Raw genomic sequence first — 22576 nt, 5'->3', positions numbered from 1 at the left:
CCATGTGTGTTGTGCTTGCCGAGGCTGGAAGAGGCCATTGGACCCCCTGGAGATGGAATCACAGTTGTGAGTCACCATGTGGGTACAGATCCTCTGGGAAGAACAGCAGTGCTCTTAACCTCTGAGACATCTCTCCAGTCCCTAGTAAGTTTTTTTTTTTTGTTTTTTTTTTTTTAATATAAAAAGAACTGGTTCTGATGACAAAACACTTCCTTCAACTGGGTTTTACCTACACAGCTCCAAGGGAGGAGGAGGTATTTTCCTACTTCCCAGAGCACACGTGATGTTCTGGGTACCAGGTGGTATGCTTGGCACTTGACAGGAACTGGGCTAGAACTCGTGGAGGGTCAGGAACCAAGCCAGGCTACTTAGAGATGTCCTTTAGCAGCCTGGGGAACAACCACCCTGGTCTGTATCCTGAGTTGCTAGGCTGAGCCACGTGACTCCAACTAAATGGCGTAGCGCTCAGAATCACAGCTTGCTCGTGAATGTGTAAGGAAGTTGTAGTTTGCTTAGCCGTCTGGTCCTGGCAATCAGCAAGGTGGTAGGATTTAACAGGCTAGCATTCTGCTTCCTGGGTGCTGGGATTCTGTGATTTAGACACTACTGCCACCTGGTGGTTGTAATTTCAAACTACAATTTCAGGACAAATAGACCTTCCTCCCTCCCTCCCTCTCTCCCTCCCTCCCCTCCACTCCCCTCCCCTCTCTCTTCCCTTCCCTTTCCTTCCCTCCCCTCTCTCTTCCCTTCCCTTCCCTTCCCTCCCCTCTCTCTTCCCTTCCCTCCCCTCTCTCTTCCCTTCTCTTCTCTTTCCTTCCCTTCCCTTCCCTTCCTTCGTCTCCTCTCTCCCTCCTTCCTCTCTTTCTTTCTTGTATGTGTATATGAGTGCATGCAACAGCCTGTGGGTGGAGGTCAGAGGACAATTTTGAGGGCTCACTTTTCACTTTCTACCTCTCTGGTCCCTGCAGCAAACTCCAGGTTCGCTGGGCTTCTGGCCAGTTCTGCTTCAGCTGATGGCGCCACAGGACCCCTGGAACAGCAGGTATGCACTACCACACCTGGCTTTTACGTGGCTTCTAGGACTCCAACTCCAGCTCAGGCTTGCAGGCATTTTTACCTGTAAAGTCACCTCAACCTCCTAGGGGCTTATTTTTATCGTATAAAACAAGTAAATAAAATCTACACCCACTGAGAAGCGGGCTCTGGAGGGAGAATGTGGCCCTCCCACTTCAAAATTAAGCATGCTTGTTTTGAGATGTCCCTCAAAGCCCTGCCCTGCCCCCTGACTCCGTGACAGGAAGAGGGAGAACAGAGGAGCCCAACCTTTCCGCCTCCTGGAACCTGGCTGGCAATGCTCCCTGGGGACATTTGGGAGTTTCTGTCATCTGGACACAAACAAACCTTTGCTGCTTTTGAAGCACCCTAATCTCTTTCTCCTCCCCTTGTCTTCTCCAACTCTGAAAGCAACCCCACTCTGTGAGTTTAGCAACCCTAACAACTACCTATGGGCTTACCTTCCTTGAGGTGAGATCAGGAAATGTCTCCCTCGGTTTATTTTGCTATTTTTGGGTTACCTGCCTAGGCTATAGGTACCCTCTCCTCCTATATCCATACTAACTTACTAAAGTATCTTTTTCAAAGAAAAGGGTATCTGTGAGATATGCCCTGATTGGGGGTGGGCTCACTCTACTAGGAAATTGAGCTCAACCGAAAGGGAGACGTTAATAAAATTCCCAGTCACACTGCATCCTCAGGGGATCCCAGCACCCCTTTTACATTAGACTGAGATGACTAAGGTTGTCAGTTGTCTAAGGTGGTCCTTTCTGTTTTGTTTTGTTTGCAATTTTAATGTGTTTTGCTTTGATTTTGACACCGTTTCTACATGATGCATTTACAGGCTTCTAAGGAGAATCTGAAGGTTTTCTCAGCCCGAGCCTCCATGCCAACACATGCATGTCAACACATGCATGCTAACACAGGCACTAATGCTTTGAGATTCACAGATCACAGCAGAGACTCAGGATAAACCGCCAAGTGCTAGACAGGGTGCTGCAGGTAAGGAGCTGCTTCATGGGCTCTGCTGGGTCCCAATGCCCGCTTCTGTCTGGTTTCCCCAGGCCCCTTCTCAGAGATGAAATGCACTCACCCCCATACTCCTTTGTCCCACAGGTGTCTGCCTTTGTTTCCCTCTGAATAAGAATATGGAGACTAGAGATCTCTATGTTAAGTTTTCCTTTTGCAATGACGGTCATTAAAATCTTAATCCCCCAAACAAGGATGAGGCCTTGGTTTACTTCAGCACTGCCGTCCCTCTCCACAGCTGGGAGAAATGAACCGATCTTCATGAATACTGAGGCCAACTCTCAAAGCTGCTTTTACCAGCTGTGGCGGTATGCGTTTGAATGTGATTAGTCTCCCATAAGCTCACAGGAAGTGGCACTGTTAGGAGGTGTGGCCTTGTTGGAGGAAGTGTGTCACTGTGGAGGTGGGCTTTGAGGTCTCATATATGCTCAAGCCATGCCCAGTGTCTCAGTTCACTGCCTGCTGCCTGAAGATCAAGATGTAGTTCCCTCTCCAGCACCATGTCTGCTGCACGCCACCACGTCACACCATGATGAGAATGAACCAAACCTCTGAAAATGTACGCCAGTCCAGAATGTTTTTTCTTATAAGAATTGCTATGGTCATGGGGTCTCTTCACAGCAGTAGAAACCCTACGTAGCTGCTATGGAACACCAGCTCTTTCTGGAAGAGAGCTTCCCATGGGTGTAATGTGGCATTCTGCACCCTCACCTCCATGTTCCCTGATTAAAGGAGGCTGCCAGATACCCTTCCATCAAACTCACAGGTTTGGGAAATTATACTGGATACCCAAATGGTGTTCTTCGACCATTAATAGAAAATACTATGAAAATGACCCAAGAGGATTCAATTTCTCTCTCAAGTTGTGGAATAGATGCTGACTTTAAATGACTTCTCTTGCTAAGTCTCTAGGTGTTTGATCCTCATGCAGGACTCTGATGTCACAAGTAGCTGGTTACGGTTACATTCTCTTTCTAGACCTCTGGTCCATGGTCCAGTCAGTTTTACAATAGCATCTTACCTTACTTTAAAAAAAAAAAAAAACCTTATATTAATCATGATGTTAAATTTTTTCCTTATTAACTCTCTCTTCATTTTCCCCGCAAGGCTGTAATACAGGAGACCCAGGGGCTGATTCTGAACGGATGCTGGCCAGCGAAAACAATGCCTCCCACCAACCAATGACCTCACATCCTGTGACGGACAAGGGCAGCAGAAGCCATCAGTCTCTCTGACCCCTATGACAGTGCCTACCAAGGGCTCCTCAGATGGTTTTCTTGTCGACTCTCTTCCTCTAAGAAGGGTACAACTGTCATTTATTTCAAACTACGCTCTGTAGCAGTTATTACAGTATTCCTGTCTCACCGTTCTATGTCACAGATGTTAGCTCACACAACACACTCCAAGATATATACTCTCATCAAATGTCATCGAATGTTGGGATCTTTGCCAGCTGCTAAGGTTTATCCTGGACTCTCTCAGAGGCACACTCTCTCTGCTGCCTCTCTACCTCACCTCTTCTGTCAGCTCGAATCAGTCAAGACAGATCTGTGCCCCACCCCTAACAGCAGGTCAGGTGGCCTCTGAGAAGGGACTAATGAACCACCCAACCCATCCCCCCTCTTACTGCTCTGGGCATTTTCCCCAAACTCAGAACTAGAACATCTGGACTAAAGCTTCTTTGTACTCAGAAGACCTTAAAGAAATTTCAAACCAGTTTAACAGCCTTGGGGACCAACTTTGCGGAGCTCCAAAACTAAAGAGGACTCGATGTCCTGACCCTGCTAACTGTAGGATTTGTGCCCTCCCTCAGGGACAGCTCTGCTTTTGTACCAACAAATCCAAACCGGTTTGTAGTCAGACTTTCCTTTGACAAATAATGACACGGAGATTTATTAATTATGAAAGTTCGGCCTTAGTTTAGCTTTTTCCTCTAGTTCTGGTGACTTAAATTGACCTGCCTTTATTAATCTACATCTTACCCTGTGGCTTATTACCTTTCTTTCATCTTGCACCTCTTGTTTCCTCTCCGTGTCTCCTAGAGTCTCTCACCTGCCTAGCTTCCTCCTCTTCTTCCTTTCTCTCTCTGCCAGGAAGTCCCTCCTATATCTCCTGCCTAACTATTGGCCGTTCAGCTTTTTATTACACAAATCACAGCAATCCATCTTCACATGGTGTACAAATAACCCACAACACTGATTTGAAATGAGGTCCAAAGACTTAGGGACCAGAAAAAAAAATAATGCCAAGCTTCCTCCTATGGGTAGGCCTTGGTCACCTCCTACTCTGGCTCCACCCCCAGCCACACCTTTCCTTCCTATGATGCTCACCCTGTCGTTTAAAGTTTGCTGAAGCTCCTCCTGCCAGCCCTAGGTCCACATTAGCACATAGCTGCTCTGGCTGGATGTCCATCCCCGTCCCTCCCCCCACCCTAAACACACACAAATCCTTTTATCTGTAGCCCTCTGTCTATTGAAATGAATTATTTTTCAAGGTTTCTCTGGGAGTGCACATCAGCAATCACACCTACTACAGCTGTTCAAGCCAAAATTCTCCTGCTACATGAAGTCAGTCCAACACAGGCCCCCTTAGATCTCGAGGACAGACCCTAATAACCTGACTCTGCCCCCATTTGGCAGGAAACAGCCAGGTGAACATGGCACACTCTTCCTTTTGATACCCTTAGGATAAAGGGCAAATAAACCCCCCAAAACCTTAGGTGGGCTGAACTATCCAGACAAGAAAGTTGGCACACTGATAAGGTCTTTTGGGTGTGAGGACCCGGGGAACCCCTGATTACAAGATCAACATACCAACCCCCAAGACCACAGGAGAGCAGATCTGCCTAAGAAATCTAATCCTCACCTCCAAACTTCTCCTTTGTGCCCTATGAAGCCCCAGTCTCCAGTGCTTAAGAACACAGTCTCCCCTCCCTCAGAGACGGCTGCCCTTCACTGGACCATGAGCTTCTGTAGAGGTTGTGTTTCCATGCCACCCCCACCAACCCTAATCTAACATCCCCAAGTTGGCTTTGGTCACGATGTTTTTCTGTTTTGTTTTATCCTAGACAGGGTTTGACTGTGTAGCCCTGCCAACCTGGAACTCACTGTGTAGACCAGACTGGCCTTGACCTCACAAGAGATTTGCTTGCCTCTGCCTCAGGAATGCTGGGATTAAAGGTGTGCATCACTTCTACCTGGCTGGTCACAACATTTTTATCACAACAATAGAAACTCAAGGTAAGGCAGGTGTTGAAAGGAACAGCCCTTTAAGGGACACAGAAGACACCATGAATTCTAGTCCCAGCACAGGGCCAGGGTACAACAGGAATGCCACAGATAACCCCTTTACCCTCTGAGTTATTGAGTCCCTGTACTTCCAACTGTTCTTCTTGGCCTGCTCACATGGAACTCCACACATTCATTCCTGTGCTTCAGAAAGCATGGCAGACCCAAGCCAGCTAAACACCCCATCCCAACTAGAGGCCTTTGCTCAGCAGAGCTCTACCCTCACCTGGTTTCTACCCCATACTTCCATTGCCCTTGAGTCTCTGCCTTGCTGAGCCAGCCCAGGGGAGGGGAAAGGAAAAGGTTGAGAGAGCCCTCTAAAGTAGCCTGGGCCCCAGCCTGACAACAAGCACACAGCAAGATCAGCTTTCCTCAGGATTCATCCCAGGACAAGGGTGGACTGAAGTCCTCAGCGGTAGCTGGGAGGTGACAGTCACACAAACTTTCTTGGGGGACTGGGATGTTCTACATCATTTACAGGAATTAGAATGAGGGAGGCTGGCAAAGTTGCCTTAGATTCACACCGCCCTTCATCTATATTAGGTGTGACTGAACGTGGTGAGGAGAAAGGCAACTGCAGGCTAAGCCAGGCAGCAAGGTTGAGGGGCGTTCAGCCTGTGGATTCAGGAAGCAGATGTCTTAATTTTTTTAGCTCTGTCAGGTGCTTTCTTAGCCGGTTCCTCTGCTGCCTGAGTGGCATAAATCCTCAGAATGCAGGCCTCTGAAAGCCCCCTCAGACACTGCCATGTCTCCAGGAACAAAACTGTGCTGAAAGCAGCCCATAAATAATGACACCAGGAAGCCTCAGTCACTGGGTCGTGCAAAGCCAGGGAGGAACCTCTTGAGGGCTCTAGGCCGACAGAGATGCCACGAGAGTAAGGACACAGAGAGAAGAGCACACACTACGTGATGCTGAATCTTGGAAGAAGACAGAGCCTGCGGGATAGTGCTGGTATTGCTGGCCAGCATGTCTTCTAGATGCTTCCGTGGGCTAATCATTTCTGTTGCAGACAGGCACTTATTCAGGGGCTTCCCATTCGAGACATACCCTGTGCCGAGAATGAAGGAGATGCAGAAACTGGCTGGAACAGCCCCTATTACTCACAGCCTAGGCCCTTCGTGGCTGTGTAAAGTTCTCACTGGAGCCTGAGAGGGTGCCTGGGACCCTAACTGAACATCACAGTGTCCACCTGAGAAGCCCCCTGGGGTGGGCAGCATAGCTTCTTGCCTTGCCACCAACCACTCCACTCTGACCCACTGTGGAATTGGGTCGCCTGCTCCTCCTGCCTCGGGGTCCCAGGTCAGAAAGTCCCTTGTCAAGGTTACTAGGTGACTCTTCCATGCCCCTGCAAAGTCCCAAGTGTCCATGGTCACAATGGCATTGAGGGGGACCCCCATGGTGACTCTAGTTACAAGCATTGACTGAGCCCAAGTCTGAAGTCTGGACTAAGTGTGCTCAGAGCTCAAATGTTTTCCTATGACCTGAAAGTGTTTGCCCTGATGCCAGGGGTACAGCAAGGCAAAAGATGGCATTTGAATCACCATTACACACCAACTCTAGAGAGGGTGATTTTCTGGACGGTTGAACCAGTTACTCCCTTCACGAGTGCTTGAGGCTATGTGTCCTGTGCATGGGATCCTTAAAGCCAGCCACACTGAACCTTACAGAAGAGAAATTGGGAAGTACACTTGAACGCATTGGCACAGGAGACCACTTCCTAAATATAACCCCAGCAGCACAGACACTGAGAGAAACAATTAATAAATGGGACCTCCTGAAACTGAAAAGCTTCTGTAAAGCAAAGGACACAGGCAACAAGACAAAATGACAGCCTACAGAATGGGAAAAGATCTTCACTAACCCCGCATCAGACAGAGGGCTGATCTCCAAAATATACAAAGAACTCAAGAAATTGGACACCAAAAGATCACATAATCCAATAAAAAAAATGGAGTACAGACCTAAATAGAGAACTCTCAACAGAGGAGTCTAAAATGGCTGAAAGACACTTAAGGAAATGTTCAACATCCTTAGTCATCAGAGAAATGCAAATCAAAACAACTCTGAGATTCCATCTTACACCTGCAAGAATGGCCAAAATCAAAGACACTTGGGGGAGGATTGAAGTGGGGAGTGGAGAGGCAGGGAGGGGAGCAGAGAAAAATGTAGAGCTCAATAAATATCAATAAAAAAAATCAGTGTAGAAAATGCAAATATACTCCTTACTGGTGTAAATGATTTTTGTTCTTCTCTATACTCCTTGCTACAGTTAGTGACTTCTTTTGCTACACAAATGCCAGTTTCCTGGCTTAAGGAAGATTAATTTTTGCACCATTAAAATATCATTTTAATTTTTTTCAAGACAAGGAAGGTCTTGCTCAAGATGGTATGGGACACCAATCTCTGCTTTATTTCATTAAAAAAAAACTTTTCTATTTTAATTTACTCATCAGAGGACAGCCATGTGGTTAGATGAAATACAAAAAAAAAAAAGAAAAGAAAAGAAAAGCAAAGAAAAAGGAAAAGGAAAAGGAAAAGGAAAAAAACACCAAGCACAAAACATCCAAGAAATCTGGGACACTATGAGAAAACCAGATCTGAAAATATTAGGAACAAAGGAAGGAAAAGAAGTTCGGGTCAAAGGCAGAGAAAATATTTTCATTAAAATCATAGAAGAAAATTTCTTTAACCTAAAAAGGAGGTGCCCATCAGAGTACAAGAAGCAGAAAATGCCAAGTAAACAGGACCAGAAAAGAAATTCTCCTTGACACACAATATCCAAAACACTAAAAATGCAGACCAAAGAAAGATTAATAAAAATTGGAAGGGAAAAAAAACCAAATAACTGATGTGGGGTTTTCCTCTATATGCTGTGATTGCCATTAATGAATTAAAAAAAAAACTGCCTTGGCCTGTTGATAGGGCAGAACTTAGGTAGGTGGAAAAAACTGGACTGAATGCTGGGAGAAGGAAGGCAGAGAGAGAGACGCCATGGAGCCACCAGAGATAAATGTGCTGAAACATATAGAGGCAGGCCCATTAGAATAACCCCTGACTTCTCAGTGAAGACTATAAAAGTCAGAAGGGCCTAGATGGATGTTCCACAAACTCTAGGAGACCACAGATGCCAGCCCAGACCACTGTACCAAGCAAAATTATCAAACACAATAATTGGAAAAAGAAAAATATTCCACAACAAAACCAAATTTAAGCAGCATCTACCTACAAATCCAGCTCCACGGAAGGCACTAGAAAGAAAACCCCAGTCTGAAGATATTAACCACATGCAAGAAGACACAGGAATAAGTAATCCCTGTAAATCAAAGGAGGGGAGAAAACCCACAACACGAAAGCAAAACAACAGGAACCCGTGGACACCACTCACTAATGGTCTCAGTTCCCCAAGAAAAAGACGACTAACAGATTGGTTTAGAAGACAGGATCCATCCCTCTGCTGCATCCAACAAGCACACATTAACATCAAGGATAGCCATCACCTCAGGGGAAAAGGATGGAGAAAGATATCCCAAGCAAATGGATTCAAGAAGCTAGCAGGTGCAGCCATCTTAATAGCCGACAAAATAGTCTTCAAAACAAACCTAATCAGAATAGATAAATACATTACATGCTCATCAAAGGAAAAAAAAATCTACCAATTCAAAACATCTGTGCACCAAACATGGGGGCACTCAAGTTCATAAAAGAGAACACTACCGCTGCTAAAATCACACACCGATCCTCACGCAGTGGCCGTGTGACTCCAGTACCCCACTCTCCCCAACAGAAGGCTCATCCAGACAAAAACTAAACAGAGCTCATTTAGAGCGAGCTAGGGAGAAAGGCCTTAAGAGTTCTTTTCTGGCAGCTATAGCCAGCTGAAGTCCTCTGAGGAAGAGAGAGGGTTTTCTTTAAGGGTGTGTCATGTCCCCTGTTAAGTTGACGGCACTCAGTGAAGGGCCCCACACCCAGCAGTACGAGGGCATCGCGAATTCCGTGGGCTATAAAGAAGGAAAAAAAAGAGTGTTGAGGATGAGGCTGGATCTGAGATGTGAATATAATCAAACCATGCTGCATGCATGTATCAGATTCTCCGAACATTAATTATTTAAAAAGACCTCCCTCCAGTGGAAAGGAAGACAAGAAGATGAAAGGGCTGAGCAGCCCTGACAAGATGAAGCAAGGTTTTCCCAGGGAGACGAAGCGAAAACACAGTTGCTGGGACATTTGAAAAGAAAGGGCGGATGTCAAAGAGGCAGACAGCAGAATCAGAAAGAGCAAAGGGACCACTTAGGGTCATTTGGAGAGGAAGTAAGAACACTTGAAAGGAATTGGCCTTCTCTGAAGCTTAGCCTGCGAGGGTGGTGCATGTCCTGGGGTCATAATGCGACTAATAAGCAGTCCTGGCCTGGACTCAAGGCCATAGAACTACCATTGCCAGCCAGCACTGCAGCAGTACACAGCGCACGGTCACGGTAGACGACAGTGCACAGTACATAGTGCACAGTCACAGTATACAGTGCACAGTACACAGTACACACTGCACAGTAGACAGTGCACAGCAGCAGAAACCAGAAACCCCTTTAATCCTCCTTCATGCTGGACATGAAACAAGGGACAGCTTGTGGGGAAAGACTGTGTGGGTACCGTGAACATTGCAGGGTGGTTGGGTGGTTGGCTTGGCATTTCTGTTCAGGCATTGCAGGCATTTTGGGACGGTAAGGAGGGCATAGCCAGAAGACCATGAAGTCCCTGTCCAAGGCATGTAGTACCCCTAGGAGAGGAACACTCTATGGTCCAGTGTGGTCAGCATTCCAGGCAGCAAACACAAGCAACTCAAGCCTGAGTAGTTGGCTAGCACCACCCTAGCCTCTGAGCTGGCTTCCTCCCTGACAGTGCAATGCCCTACAGAAGAAGGCAGTGGGAAGGACCTGGGAAAAGGCGGGGGATGCCGATGACTCAGAAGTTGTGGCTCCTGGATGCACTCCAGTCAAGATGTGCCTCCTGTTACTTTACTCTCAGAAGTCACAGTGCAGGGGAGGAGGCTGGGCTGTTAAAGAGATCTGGGCTCTTTCCTTAGAGGGCTTTGTGAAAAATTCCGGGAGGGGGCTGTAAGTCTGGGGTCAGTTAGAAGGGAGTGTTAGGAGATGACGTTCTTCATGCCTGGATTTCAAACCCAGCTGTAGCCTGATGGGCAGCGTAGCCTGACGGGGAGGTGAGCAGCTGGGCTCTGAAGCGTCTGACTCGGGACTGAGTCACCCAACACCTTCATCTTCCTGTTGTTTAAACTGTGTTCCCACTGCGTCTACTCCTCCGTGTAGGACACGAGCCGCAGGCAGCCTTCACAACTTCAACACTGAGGCTGGAGCGACAGGGAAGAGCTGGAAAGCAGACTGCTTTCCCTGCAAGGTGACCACAGCATCTCTGTCCTTGTCACCTGTGTCTCACAAGTGATTGTGGGATCAAATCGGCACAGTTTTGCAGCATCAGGCAAAGGCAGCTGTTGTGTTACTTCTCTCCTTGTGGCTGCCCTAGGAGGAGTAGACCTGGGGTCGGGGAGATGGCTCAGTGGGCAAGGTGACTGTGAAGCAAGAAGTCCTGAGTTCCTCTCCCCGGGGACCCTCTCAGAGAAGAGAGGACTGACTCCTGCAAGTGTCCTCTGGCCTCCACATGAGCACTGTGGGCATGGTCACGCACCCTCCCGCACAATAAATGAATAATTTACATTTTTACGAAAGCGGTAGACCTGGCTGTTGCTGAAGAATGACAGAGGGAGGAAGAGGGGACTAAAAATGATTGGTAGCATTTATGATGTCCATTTTCATCAAGATTGCTGACTCTCACCATGATAAGTTCAGTATAGCTGTGGTCTCCTCTTACAAGGTGATAAAAAACAAGGTTGATTGACATTACTGGAAACTGGGGTTCACTGGCCTTTCTGTGAATCCCACTGATATGTAGGTGGAGGTTTTTTATCAGGACCACTTGCTCCCCAATAAACGCACAGAGATTTAACATTAATTATAGATGTTTGGCCAATAGCCCAGACTTGTTACTAGCTAACACTTACATTTTAAATTAACCCATACTATTTATCTATCCTCTGCCACGTGGCAGTACCTTCTTTCAACATTGTTCCCTCTGCATCACCCATGACTCCTGAGACTCCACCCTTCTTCTTCCCAGCATTCTCTCTGCCCCCAAAATCCTGCTTAGCTATCTGCAAATCTGCTTTATATTAACAATGAGAGAAACAATTTCACAGGGTTCAAAGGAATTATTCCACAGCATTTCTTCCTTTTTGTCTAAATAAAAAGAAAGTTTTAACTTTAACATAGTAAAATTATATACAACAAAAAAAACAGCTATAAGTAAGCTACAATATGCAGTTCATTTATATTTGAAAAAATTAGAGAAAATATTATATTATTTACCTTATCTTTGTGAGTCTAAAGTTTTAGATCTAACTTATCTTTTATCATAACTAAGGAAAACTCAGTCTAATTATTTAGTCTTTAACTCCATCAAAGACCCCAGAAGAATTAATATTACCTAATGACAGGGACATCTTGCTGCCTGAACAGTTACTCAAAGTTCTTCAGAAATGTAGGGGCATTCAAGTTTGACCACAGGCCTAGTATATCTGACAGACATTTTTGAGAAGCAAGGAATTTTTAAGGTCTGTCCTACCTTGTCTTGGCAAAGTTTGGCAGTCACTTTGTTTTATACCCTGCTAGTCCAGTTTGGACAGAATACTGTCAGCAATTGAGGCAAGGGGAGTTTCTTCGCCTAAATGGCTAACATTTTCCATAAAGAAAGCAAACTCCATAGGGAGGTTTTTAAATGCCTATCATCACCTCTATAGATTGGTGCTGTCAGGAACAGATGTGCCTCATTACCATATAAAACCTTACATTATTAAAACATCTTAAATTCTGTATTCTAGAGATCTCGGAAAAGTTCAAAGACCACCTGTCTATCTAAAATATATTTCTGTTTGACCTTGAAAACATACCTAGCATGACAACAAGTTTGTTTGTAATAGGTGATGCTATTAACCTGCATTTCTTTATTATCATAAACAGTTTGTAATAATAACTTTCAAGGACTAGAAATTTACATTACATTGTTAAATGAGCTGTATAGGTACAATACCTTGAGCAAGAGTAGAAATGTATGTATAATATGTTCTAAACAAAATAACCTTAAATTTATATCAATGTAAAAAATATCTTAAACAAGAGTAGAAACATATATACAGTATAACAAAATAACCTCAAATTTGTGTCAATATACAAAAATTCATACCAATGTAAAATATTTAAAATTAGTAGTTGCTTTTTTGTTTAAGAGTATATTCAATGATCAACCCTTTTTTCCTATCATTTCTATAGCCCTCCTTTTTCTTTTCAGAATAAGAAATAATAAATGAGAGTCATTTTATTTAATTGTTCAGCAGAGGACCCCTTCCTGCCCTCTAGCCCAACCTCCTCAGGATGTTTTTTTTTATTGATTTTTATTTAGCTCTACATTTTTCTCTGCTCCCCTCCCTGCCTCTCCACTCCCTGCTTCAACCCTTCTCCAAGGTCCCCATGCTCCCAATTTACTCAGGAGATCTTGTCTTTTTCTACTTTATACTTCCCATGTAGATTAGATCTGTGTAAGTCTCTCTTAGTGTCCTCATTATTGTCTAAGTTCTCTGGGATTGTGGTTTGTAGGCTGGTTTTCTTTTCCTTATGTTTAAAAAACTACCTATGAATGAGTACATGTGATAATTGTCTTTCTGTGTCTGAGTTACCTCACTCAAAGTAATGTTTTCTAGCTCTGTCCATTTTCCTGAAAAATTCAAGATGTCGTTATTTTTTTCTGCTGTGTAGTACTCCATTGTGTAAATGTTCCACATTTTCCTTATCCACTCTTTGGTCAAGGGGCATTTAGGTTGTTTCCAGGTTCTGGCTATGACAAACAAAGCTGCTATGAACATAGTTGAGCACATGTCCTTGCAGCACGATTGATCATCCCTTGGATATATACCAAAAAGTGGTATTACTGGGTCTTGAGGAAGGTTGTTTTCTAATTTTCTGAGAAATCACCACACTGACATCCAAAGGGATTGTACCAGCTTGCATTCTCACCAGCAATGCAGAAGTGTTCCCTTTTCCCCCACAACCTCTCCAGCATAAGTTGTCATCAGTGTTTTTGATATTGGACATTCTTACAGGTGTATGATGGAATCTCCGAGTTGTTTTGATTTGCATTTCTCTGATGACTAAGGATATTGAACATTTCCTTAAGTGTCTTTCAGCCTTTTTAGATTCCTCTGTTGAGAGTTCTCTGTTTAGGTCTGTACTCCATTTTTTATTAGATTATTTGTTCTTTTGATGACCAATTTCTTGAGTTCTTTGTATATTTTGGAGATCAGCCCTCTGTCTGATGTGGGGTTAGTGAAGATATTTTCCCATTCTGTAGGCTGTCATTTTGTCTTGTTGCCTGTGTCCTTTGCTTTACAGAAGCTTTTCAGTTTCAGGAGGTCCATTTATTAATTGTTTCTCTCAGTATCTGTGCTGCTGGGGTTATATTTTAGGAACTGGTCTCCTGTGCCAGTGCATTCAAGTGTACTTCCCACTTTCTCTTCTATAAGGTTCAGTGCAAAAAAAAAGTCAAATGGAAAAAAGAAAGCATATTTAACAAGTGGTACTGGCATAACTGGATATCAACATGTAGAAGAATGAAAATAGACCCATATCTATCATCATGCACAAAACTCAAGTCCATATGGATCAAAGACCTGAACATAAAGCCAGCCACACAGTCTGTTTTCTTATAGAACCCAGGACCACCAGCCCAGTGATGGCACCACCCACAATGTGCTTCCACACCAGTCACTAATTAAGAAAATGCCCACAGGCTTACCTATAGCCTGATATTATGGGGACTTTTTTTATATTATTGTTGTTTTGTTTTTCAAGATAGGGTTTCTCTGTATAGCTCTGGAGCCTGTCCTGGAACTAACTCTGTAGACCATGCTGGCCTCGAACTCACAGAGACCTGCCACCTGCATCTACCTCCAGATTGCTGGGATTAAAGGCGTGCACTACCACTGCCCTGCAGCATTTTCTTATACGAGGTTTCCTCCTTTCAGATAACTTTAGCTTGGGTCACTTTGACATAAAACTATCCAGCACAATCATGGTGAGTGAAATAAGCCAGACTCAGGAGATAAATATGTGGTTTTTTCTATTCTGTTAAATATAGACATATACACATATTCACACGCACATATATGGCAGGAATATAGAAGGGGAACCATGAGTACAGGGACAGAGAAGATATCTAAAGAAGGATGGGACAGAGAGTGTTAGGGAAGGGAGTCAGAGAACGTATAATTTCTTTCATATGTAGGATCTAGATTTTACCTGTGTGGTGTGTCTAAGGTAATTAGTCTTCCTTGTCAGCACATCTGGATTTCATCACCTAGGAGATGTGTTTGAAGATGTTTCCAGATATGTCTTAACTGGAGCAAAGAAAACCTCCCCTGAATATAGGGCAGTACCATCACATGGGCTGAACAAAAAGAGAAAATAAAGAGAGAGGTGTTAGTTACTGGGCTACGGCTGTGATAAAGCAGCATGATCACAGCACCCTACAGAAGGAATAGCTTAATGGACCTATGATTCCAGAGGGTTAGAGTCCATGAAGGTAGAGCAAGGGCTCAGATCTTGACCCAAGCACAGCAATGGAGAGACAGAACTAGCAATGGCTCGAGTCTTTAAACTCTCAAAGCCTGCCTCCAGTGACACCCTCCTTCAACAAGATCATTCCTCCCACCTTCCTAGACAGCACCACCAACTGGGGACCAAGCATTCAAATGCCTGAGACTATAGAGGATCCCTCTCATTCGCCCACTGCAAAAGTCACTGATACTGGCATTCCTCATTCTTGGCTTCCTGATCATCTCAGATGTGAGCAGGCTCCTGTGTCAGGCCAGCACAAAAAACTGTACCTTCAAACTATAAGCAAAACAAATCCTTCCTGCCCTAAGTGTTTCAAAATTCATTTCATTTCTCAGTTAAAATTAGAACAGAAAATCTTTCTAGAGATGAGATTGTAGTTCAGTGATAGAGCACTTACCTTGCATGCCCAGGCTCTAGGTTCAATTCCCAGCACTGAAAGAGAGGGTGGGAAGTGCTTTAAAAAGATCTTGACTTTAGTGCTAGCAGGCAGCTAGTTCTACATCTGAGGGCTGTTGGTGTGACAATGTTTAAGGGACCTGAGAATAGCCAACCCACGTCTTCTCCAGGAGCAGACCCCAGTGGTCCCATGAGGACTTTTGAAAATGCAATACTGGGCTGGAGTGCTTGCCTAGCATGCATGAAGCATGACATGAAACACATTTTCTTTCTTTTTTCCTGGCAAATCGGTCCATACAAGAATTTCTTCTTGTAGGAGGTTGTAGAGATAGCTCAGTGGTTAAGAATATTGATTGCTCTTCCAGGAGATCCGGATTCACCTTCCAGTACCCACAGGTTGGCGCACAATTGTCTATAATAACAATTCTAAGGCATACGAGGCCTTTCATCTTCTGGCTTTCCTAGGAACCAGACATACGTATGGCACACAGACTTACATGCAGGAAAACACACTTATGTATAATGTAAAATAAAGTTTACAAAAAGAAGAAAAAGTCAGTCAGTGGTGTCTGCTTATGTAGCCAGCACTTGGGAGGATGTGGCAGCAGGAGCAGGAGTCTCAGGCTACATACATGTCAGCCAAAGCTACATAGCATGAGCGTATCTACAAAATGTAAATAATCAAAGTCAGACATATAGTTTGGTATCTTGGTACTGGCGGACAAAGCAGACTCAGGCACCCCTCAAAGCCGACAAACACACCCTCTGCTGCTTTCTCTCCCAGTGTGAGCTTGAGGGTCCTTTCTTCCTGGTATTCGTTAGCTATGCAAATCGTCTTTTGATAAATATGTTTTGGAAGTAACGAACATTTTAACTGACTATCTTTCTAATGCATGTTATAAAAGCAATTTGAGTGGAAATGAAAATTGATGGGTTCCCTTTAAGAGGGCTCAGGCTGCTGACCTCTGAGGAGGGCAAAGAGCTTCACTTAATCCCGTAAGTGCTCTTCTCTTTCCTATCCTAGTGGGCTCTGTCCTCTCTGTGTTCAGCCCCGGTGAGATTATTAACACATGCAGACTGCAGTTCCATAATCCTCAGGGACAGGAATCTTTAAAGATTCTTTATGCAGGCACTAAGCATGATTTAAGGCGGACTTGATTGCCAGGCACAAACTATCCTTTCCAGGGTGTGTAACTGAAACATGCTGTCTTCGAGCTGCAAACGGAAATTGCTCGTGATATAGAGATGAAAACGAACCATGGGCTCCTAAGCAGGGCGCTGTGAATGCCCGGGATGAATTTGAATCCGAACACAGTAGAACCCTTTCACACTTGAGGGCAACTGAAATGTCAAATAACTCCCCAAGTATAACGCACAGCTTGTTAGTCCCTGAGAGAGTCCTAATGCTCTCTGTGTGAGGGGGCAGATGGAATTGGACAAAGGGATGTTGAGAAGAGAACACTTGCCCAGAAATGTGTCCTCTCCTAGGGGTCCTGCCCACACTGCTGCCTCAGCAGCAGAGCTCAAGAAAAGCACACGATCAATTCACTCGTGAATTTCAGGGGCAATGGGGACTAATGAGGGAGCAAGGTCAGAGACAATGACATGTTTAGAATGAGTTCCTGATTAATCATATTGGCAATGATACTGCTCATGGATCAATTTTTAAGAGGCAGTCCCATCATTCTGTCCCAAGGGGGAAAAATGAAAAAAAAAAACATCAAGTATTCTCCAAAGAGAAAGCTTAAAAGGCCAGTGAACTAAGGAGAGATTCTAATATCCCAAATGACTAATGAAACACAAAATAGCTGGGTGGTGGTGGCGCGCACGCCTTTAATCTCAGTATTGGAGATGCAGAGGCAGGCAGATCTCTGAGTTCGAGGGCAGCCTGGTCTACAGAGCTAGTTTCTACACAGAGAAACCCTGTCTCAAGAAACCACAAAATAACACAAAAATACAAAGTAATAAAATAAACTTTCCTTGTCCATACAACATGATAAACCTCAGCCAGGGTGAGAACACTTAGTTTTTGCAAAGACTCTGGAGATGTGTAAATTTACATGCTATTGGTGTGAATAGATGGTGTTCACCACAGAGGAAATGAGCAGAAAAGCAATTTAAAAGAAGAAATTTGGTTTATGACTGTAGTTAATGGTCTCTTGGCTCCATTACTCGTCCTGTAGCAAAGAAGGCAGGACATGACGGTGGGAAATATGTGACGGGGTGACAGTGAAGCTGCTGACTCCGTGGTGGCAAGAGACAGACAGACAGACAGACAGACAGACAGAGAGCAGACGGGTAGACAGGTAGGTAGATAGAAGATGATAGATTAGATAGATAGATAGATAGATAGATAGATAGATAGATAGATAGATAGATAGATAGATAGAGAGAGATGAGAGATGGATGGATGGTAGCTATAGATAGATGACAGGTAGATGATAGATCAGTAGATAGATAGGTGGAAGGATGGATAGATAAACAGACAAACAAACAGACAGAAAATGCAGAGACCGCACCCTGAAAAGGAATGCCTATGTCCTATTCCTTTCAACTCCCAAAAGTCGATTCAGTTACAGACCCATCTATACATTGATTCATTGATGGGGTCAGAGGCCTCAATCTTAACCTTTGAATACAGATACTGTTTCCTTTTCTGTTGCTGTAATAAAACAGGATAACAGAGCAGCTAACTGAAGGGAGAGACAACTTCTTTTGACTCACAGTTCCGAAGGGTCCTGGTCGGAAAGACATGATGTCAGGATCAGGGGGCTAACTATTCATGTTGTATCTGAAGGGAAGAAGAAGAGAATGAGCAGGGTGTGGGACCAGCTCAGACAGCCTCAAGGCCTGCCACAGTGAACCACTTCCTCCAGTGAGGCTCCACTTCCTAAAGGTTTCATGACCTCTCCAGCAGGACCACCATTGGGGACAAGGTATGCAAACATGAACATGTGCCGGACACTTCCTATTCAAAGTACAACAGCTGTCCTGGGGACCCAACCTCCACCTGTGTCTCCAGAGGTTATTCCAGAGCCAGGTGTTTCTCATGGGTGTTTCTATCTAGATTTGTCTAGTGAAAAGATGAACAACATGATTGTCATAGTTAGTTTCAACTGTTAATTTGATGTAACTCAGAGTTACATGGGAGGGGAGAATCCTCAATAGAGAAATTCAGTCTTGACTAATCTAGATCATGTTGCCCTCAGGCCATAACTGTGAGGCATCTTCCTAATGACTAGTTGATATAGGAGAGTCCAGCCAACTGTTGGTGGTGCCTACATGGGCATGAACTGTATAAGAAAGGAAGCTGCCCATGGGTCTGGAAAGCAAGCCAGTAAGCAGCTTTCCTCCTTGGTTTCTGCTTCAGCTCCAGCCTCTGGAGGTCCTGCCTTGATTTCTTGTCCTGGCTTCCCTTGCTGACCTGTAAGCTGAAAGAAACCCTTTCCTCTTAAAGTTGGTTTTGGTCAGCATGTTCCCACAGTAACAGAAGCCGACTACTAGGTAAAAGGTGTGTTTAGTTGGGTGGTGATGGCATATGCCTTTAATCCCAGAACTCGGGAGACAGAGGTAGGCTGATCTCTGAGTCCCAGGTGCACCTGATGGTCAAGAGCTAGTTCAAGGACAGGCTCCAAAGCAACAGAGAAACCCAGTTTCAAAAAACAAAACAAAACAAATAAACAAAAAAGTGTGTCCTGTCCTGCATACCACTGTCTGTGCACCATGGAAACAGAAAGTGTGTCCTGCACATCCCTGCTGTCTGTGCACCATGGAGAATAGAAAGTGTGTTCTACACATCCCTGCTGTCTGCAGATGCATCATAAGAGTCCATGCTACTTCTCGGTGCAGAAGATCACCTTGCCAACCTCACTGTCGTTAGTAATGGAAAATCCTCCCTTCCTCCTTCCCTCCCTCCCTCCCTTCCTTTCTTTCTTCCTTCCCTTTTTGGAGCAAGGTCTTACTGTAGTTTGGACTAGCCTTAATTCTATAATCAAGGATGACCTTGACTTTGGACCCTCCTGCCTATGTCTCCTGACTACCGGGATTTCAGGTGAGCACCATCAGGCCCAGTTTATGTTGGAGATAGAGCTGAGGGCGTCATGCATGCTAGGCAAGCACTTGTCCCCAGATCCATGTTTTCTTTTTCTTTTCTAAAATGCCAGATCTCATGTAATCCAAACTGGCCTTGAATCACTGCCTAGTGAAATACGACCTTGAACTCATGATGCTCCTGCCTTCACCTTCTTAATCCTGAGGTTTATAGGTATATGCCACCACTCAGCTGAAGTTTTTCTGGTTATAAAAATAAGATACTGTCACCATATTGGGAAAGAGGAAACCCAGCAAAAATCATGAGGCTGCAAATTAAATAGACTCATGGTCCTGTCTTCGCTTTTGTGTATTTATTCCCTCCCTGAGCCCACACAGCTCTCTGCCATTCTAGGGTCAGGGAAACAATAACAACAAACCAGACAAACAAACAAAACCCCCTCTTACTTCGGATAGCCTTTAGAAAAGAAAAGACATTTATTTACCTCCTTGTTGTTTATATCTTTGGGGAAGAATTACTTTCCATAATTACTAAGTAACAAGTCAGTAAACACATAAGCATATATAAGCACTCCTTTGCCCTCCACAGAGAGTGCTTTGTAAATTGGTGGTTGATGAGCTCAGGGATGAAAACTGACCTTGGGATGTAGTGCATGCTCTTCTAACCCACTGTGAGTCTCTTCCTATGTGTCTGGATTAATGGTATGATGAGGCTTGGTGCTATCTCAGATTCAGCTGCGCAAAAGGACTGTTGCCAATCTAGATGGGGACTCCGTCAGTTCCCCAAAGGCCAGACAGCTTCTATAGAGATATATACGTCCACAAAATTCAGAGATGAGACATATTTTTATTTTTGCCAATGGAAAAATAAACAGTGCCAACATAGACAGAGACGTCAGCTCAGCATGTTTATTACGTCCTTGCGTTATTACTGTTCACAGTAACTAAGTGGTAGAATTGCCTACGTGCCCATCGCAGAAGACTGACGAAGAAAACCTGATATCCAACAGCAGAGCTGTATTCAGTCATAGATGATTGTATGGTGTACGGTAGGGGTGAGATGGGGTGAATTAAAACAAAGTACAGTGACAGACATGCTCCTAGCCTTCTAGAGGCAGAGGCAGGTGGATCCCTCTGAGTTCTAGGTGTGTGTGTGTGTGTGTGTGTGTGTGTGTGTGTGTGTGGTTTTAAAATAATAAAGTCCTTTAGAAGGGAGTAAAATAATATAAAAGAAGAAAGTCACATAAAGATGGAATACACAGAGAGTCTGGATTCTATATGTGATTGTGTTTGCTGTCTTTAGATTTTCTGATTGCTAATAAGGAAATGATAGCTGCTAAGAAACATTGTATTGTGGAAATTTCTAGATTAAACCAACCTACGTATTTTAAAAATACATTGGCTTCAAATTGGAAGTCTAAAGGTGTGTTGCTTTGGGAGAGAGGTTATGTTTTTATTTCCACAGGATATGAGAGGCTGTGGATTCACTCTAGGTTATGAAGGGCAGTTCTTCAAAATTCCCTGCCTCTCAGAAAAGTCTGTCAGATATACAAAGACGGATGCCCCAACATTACAGAAGAACTTTGGGTGATTGTCCAGATAGTCAGATGTCCCTGTCCTTAGAGAACATTTTCACCCTTCTGGGGTCTTTGAAGGAGTTGAAGCTGTAGTGTGGAGCTGCGGGCCTGCTTTTTGTCCTGCCTGGATCCCACATGGTTAGCTTTATACCCGAAATATCAACACACAAATTGTATTCTTTTTTTTGTTTGTTTGTTTGTTTTTCGAGACAGGGTTTCTCTGTGGCTTTGGAGCCTGTCCTGGAACTAGCTCTTGTAGACCAGGCTGGTCTCGAACTCACAGAGATCCGCCTGCCTCTGCCTCCCGAGTGCTGGGATTAAAGGCGTGCACCACCACCTCCCGGCAAATTGTATTCTTTTAAACACTGCCTGGCCCATTATTTTCAGCCTCTTACTCACATCTTGACTAACCCATATCTAATAATGTATGTAACATCACGAGTGGTATCTTACCGGGAAAGATTCAGCATGTCTGACCTGGTGGCTGGCTTCATCGCATCTCTCTCCCTGAGGAGAGGCACGGCAGTCTGTCTAATTTAGGAGAGGCATAGCATCTGACTGAGCCATCTACCTCACTTCCTTCTTCCTGTTCTGTCTACTCTGCCCACCTAAGGGCTGGCCAATCAAATGGGCCAGGCAGTTTCTTTATTAGCCAATGGGAGTCCTCCATCATGAAGCCTAGATAATTATAAAGTTTTCTTTAGTTGTTATAAAAGGTAAATTAAGTATAAATATTTAGACTCACAAAAATAAGATAAATAATAGAGTATTGTCTCTAAATTTTCCAAATACAAATGGACTGGCTATTGTAACTGTAATTCTTATGTAATAACTGTTTTTGCTGTATAAATTTTACTATGTTAAAATTAAAACCTTTTTTTCTAATTAGACAAAAAGGGAGAAATGTGGAATATTCCATTACCCTGTGCGAATATATATTGCTGTGATTGGCTTAATAACTACCGTGCTCTTTAGAAGAGATTCCCAGATAACTTGCTTGTTTACTTGCCTTTTGAGATAGGATTTCATATTGCCCTGGTTGGTCTCAGACTCATCATGTAGCTGAGAATGATCTAGAATCCTTGCTCTTTCTGTCTTCACCTTCAGAGTTCTGGGATTATAGGTATATGACACCATGACCAGTCTCTGTGGTAGTGGGGACTGAACCCAGAGCCTTGTGTATCCTAGGTAAATACAGAATCAGCAGCTTTGGTTGATTTTTTTTTTGCCTCTTCTCCATGCGTATGTGTGTGAATTGTGGGTGTGTTTGTGTGTCCCATTGTGCACTTGTTACCAACGCTAAGTGTGTTTAACTGGTCATGAGAGTACACTTGTACTCTGCTTGTTGTCATGGTGATCTGAAGGGCCAGCTCTGGGTCCACCTACTATTTGTCTGTCTCAGGTCTCCATGGAGATAGAGCAAATGCTTTCTTTTTGGCAGCTGAAGTTGGA

Source organism: Arvicola amphibius, chromosome 5 (genome assembly GCF_903992535.2).
Source record: "Arvicola amphibius chromosome 5, mArvAmp1.2, whole genome shotgun sequence".
In the NCBI taxonomy this organism is placed as follows: Eukaryota; Metazoa; Chordata; class Mammalia; order Rodentia; family Cricetidae; genus Arvicola; species Arvicola amphibius.
The sequence above is the reverse complement of the archived record's forward strand: the minus strand, read 5'-3'. Positions refer to the sequence as shown.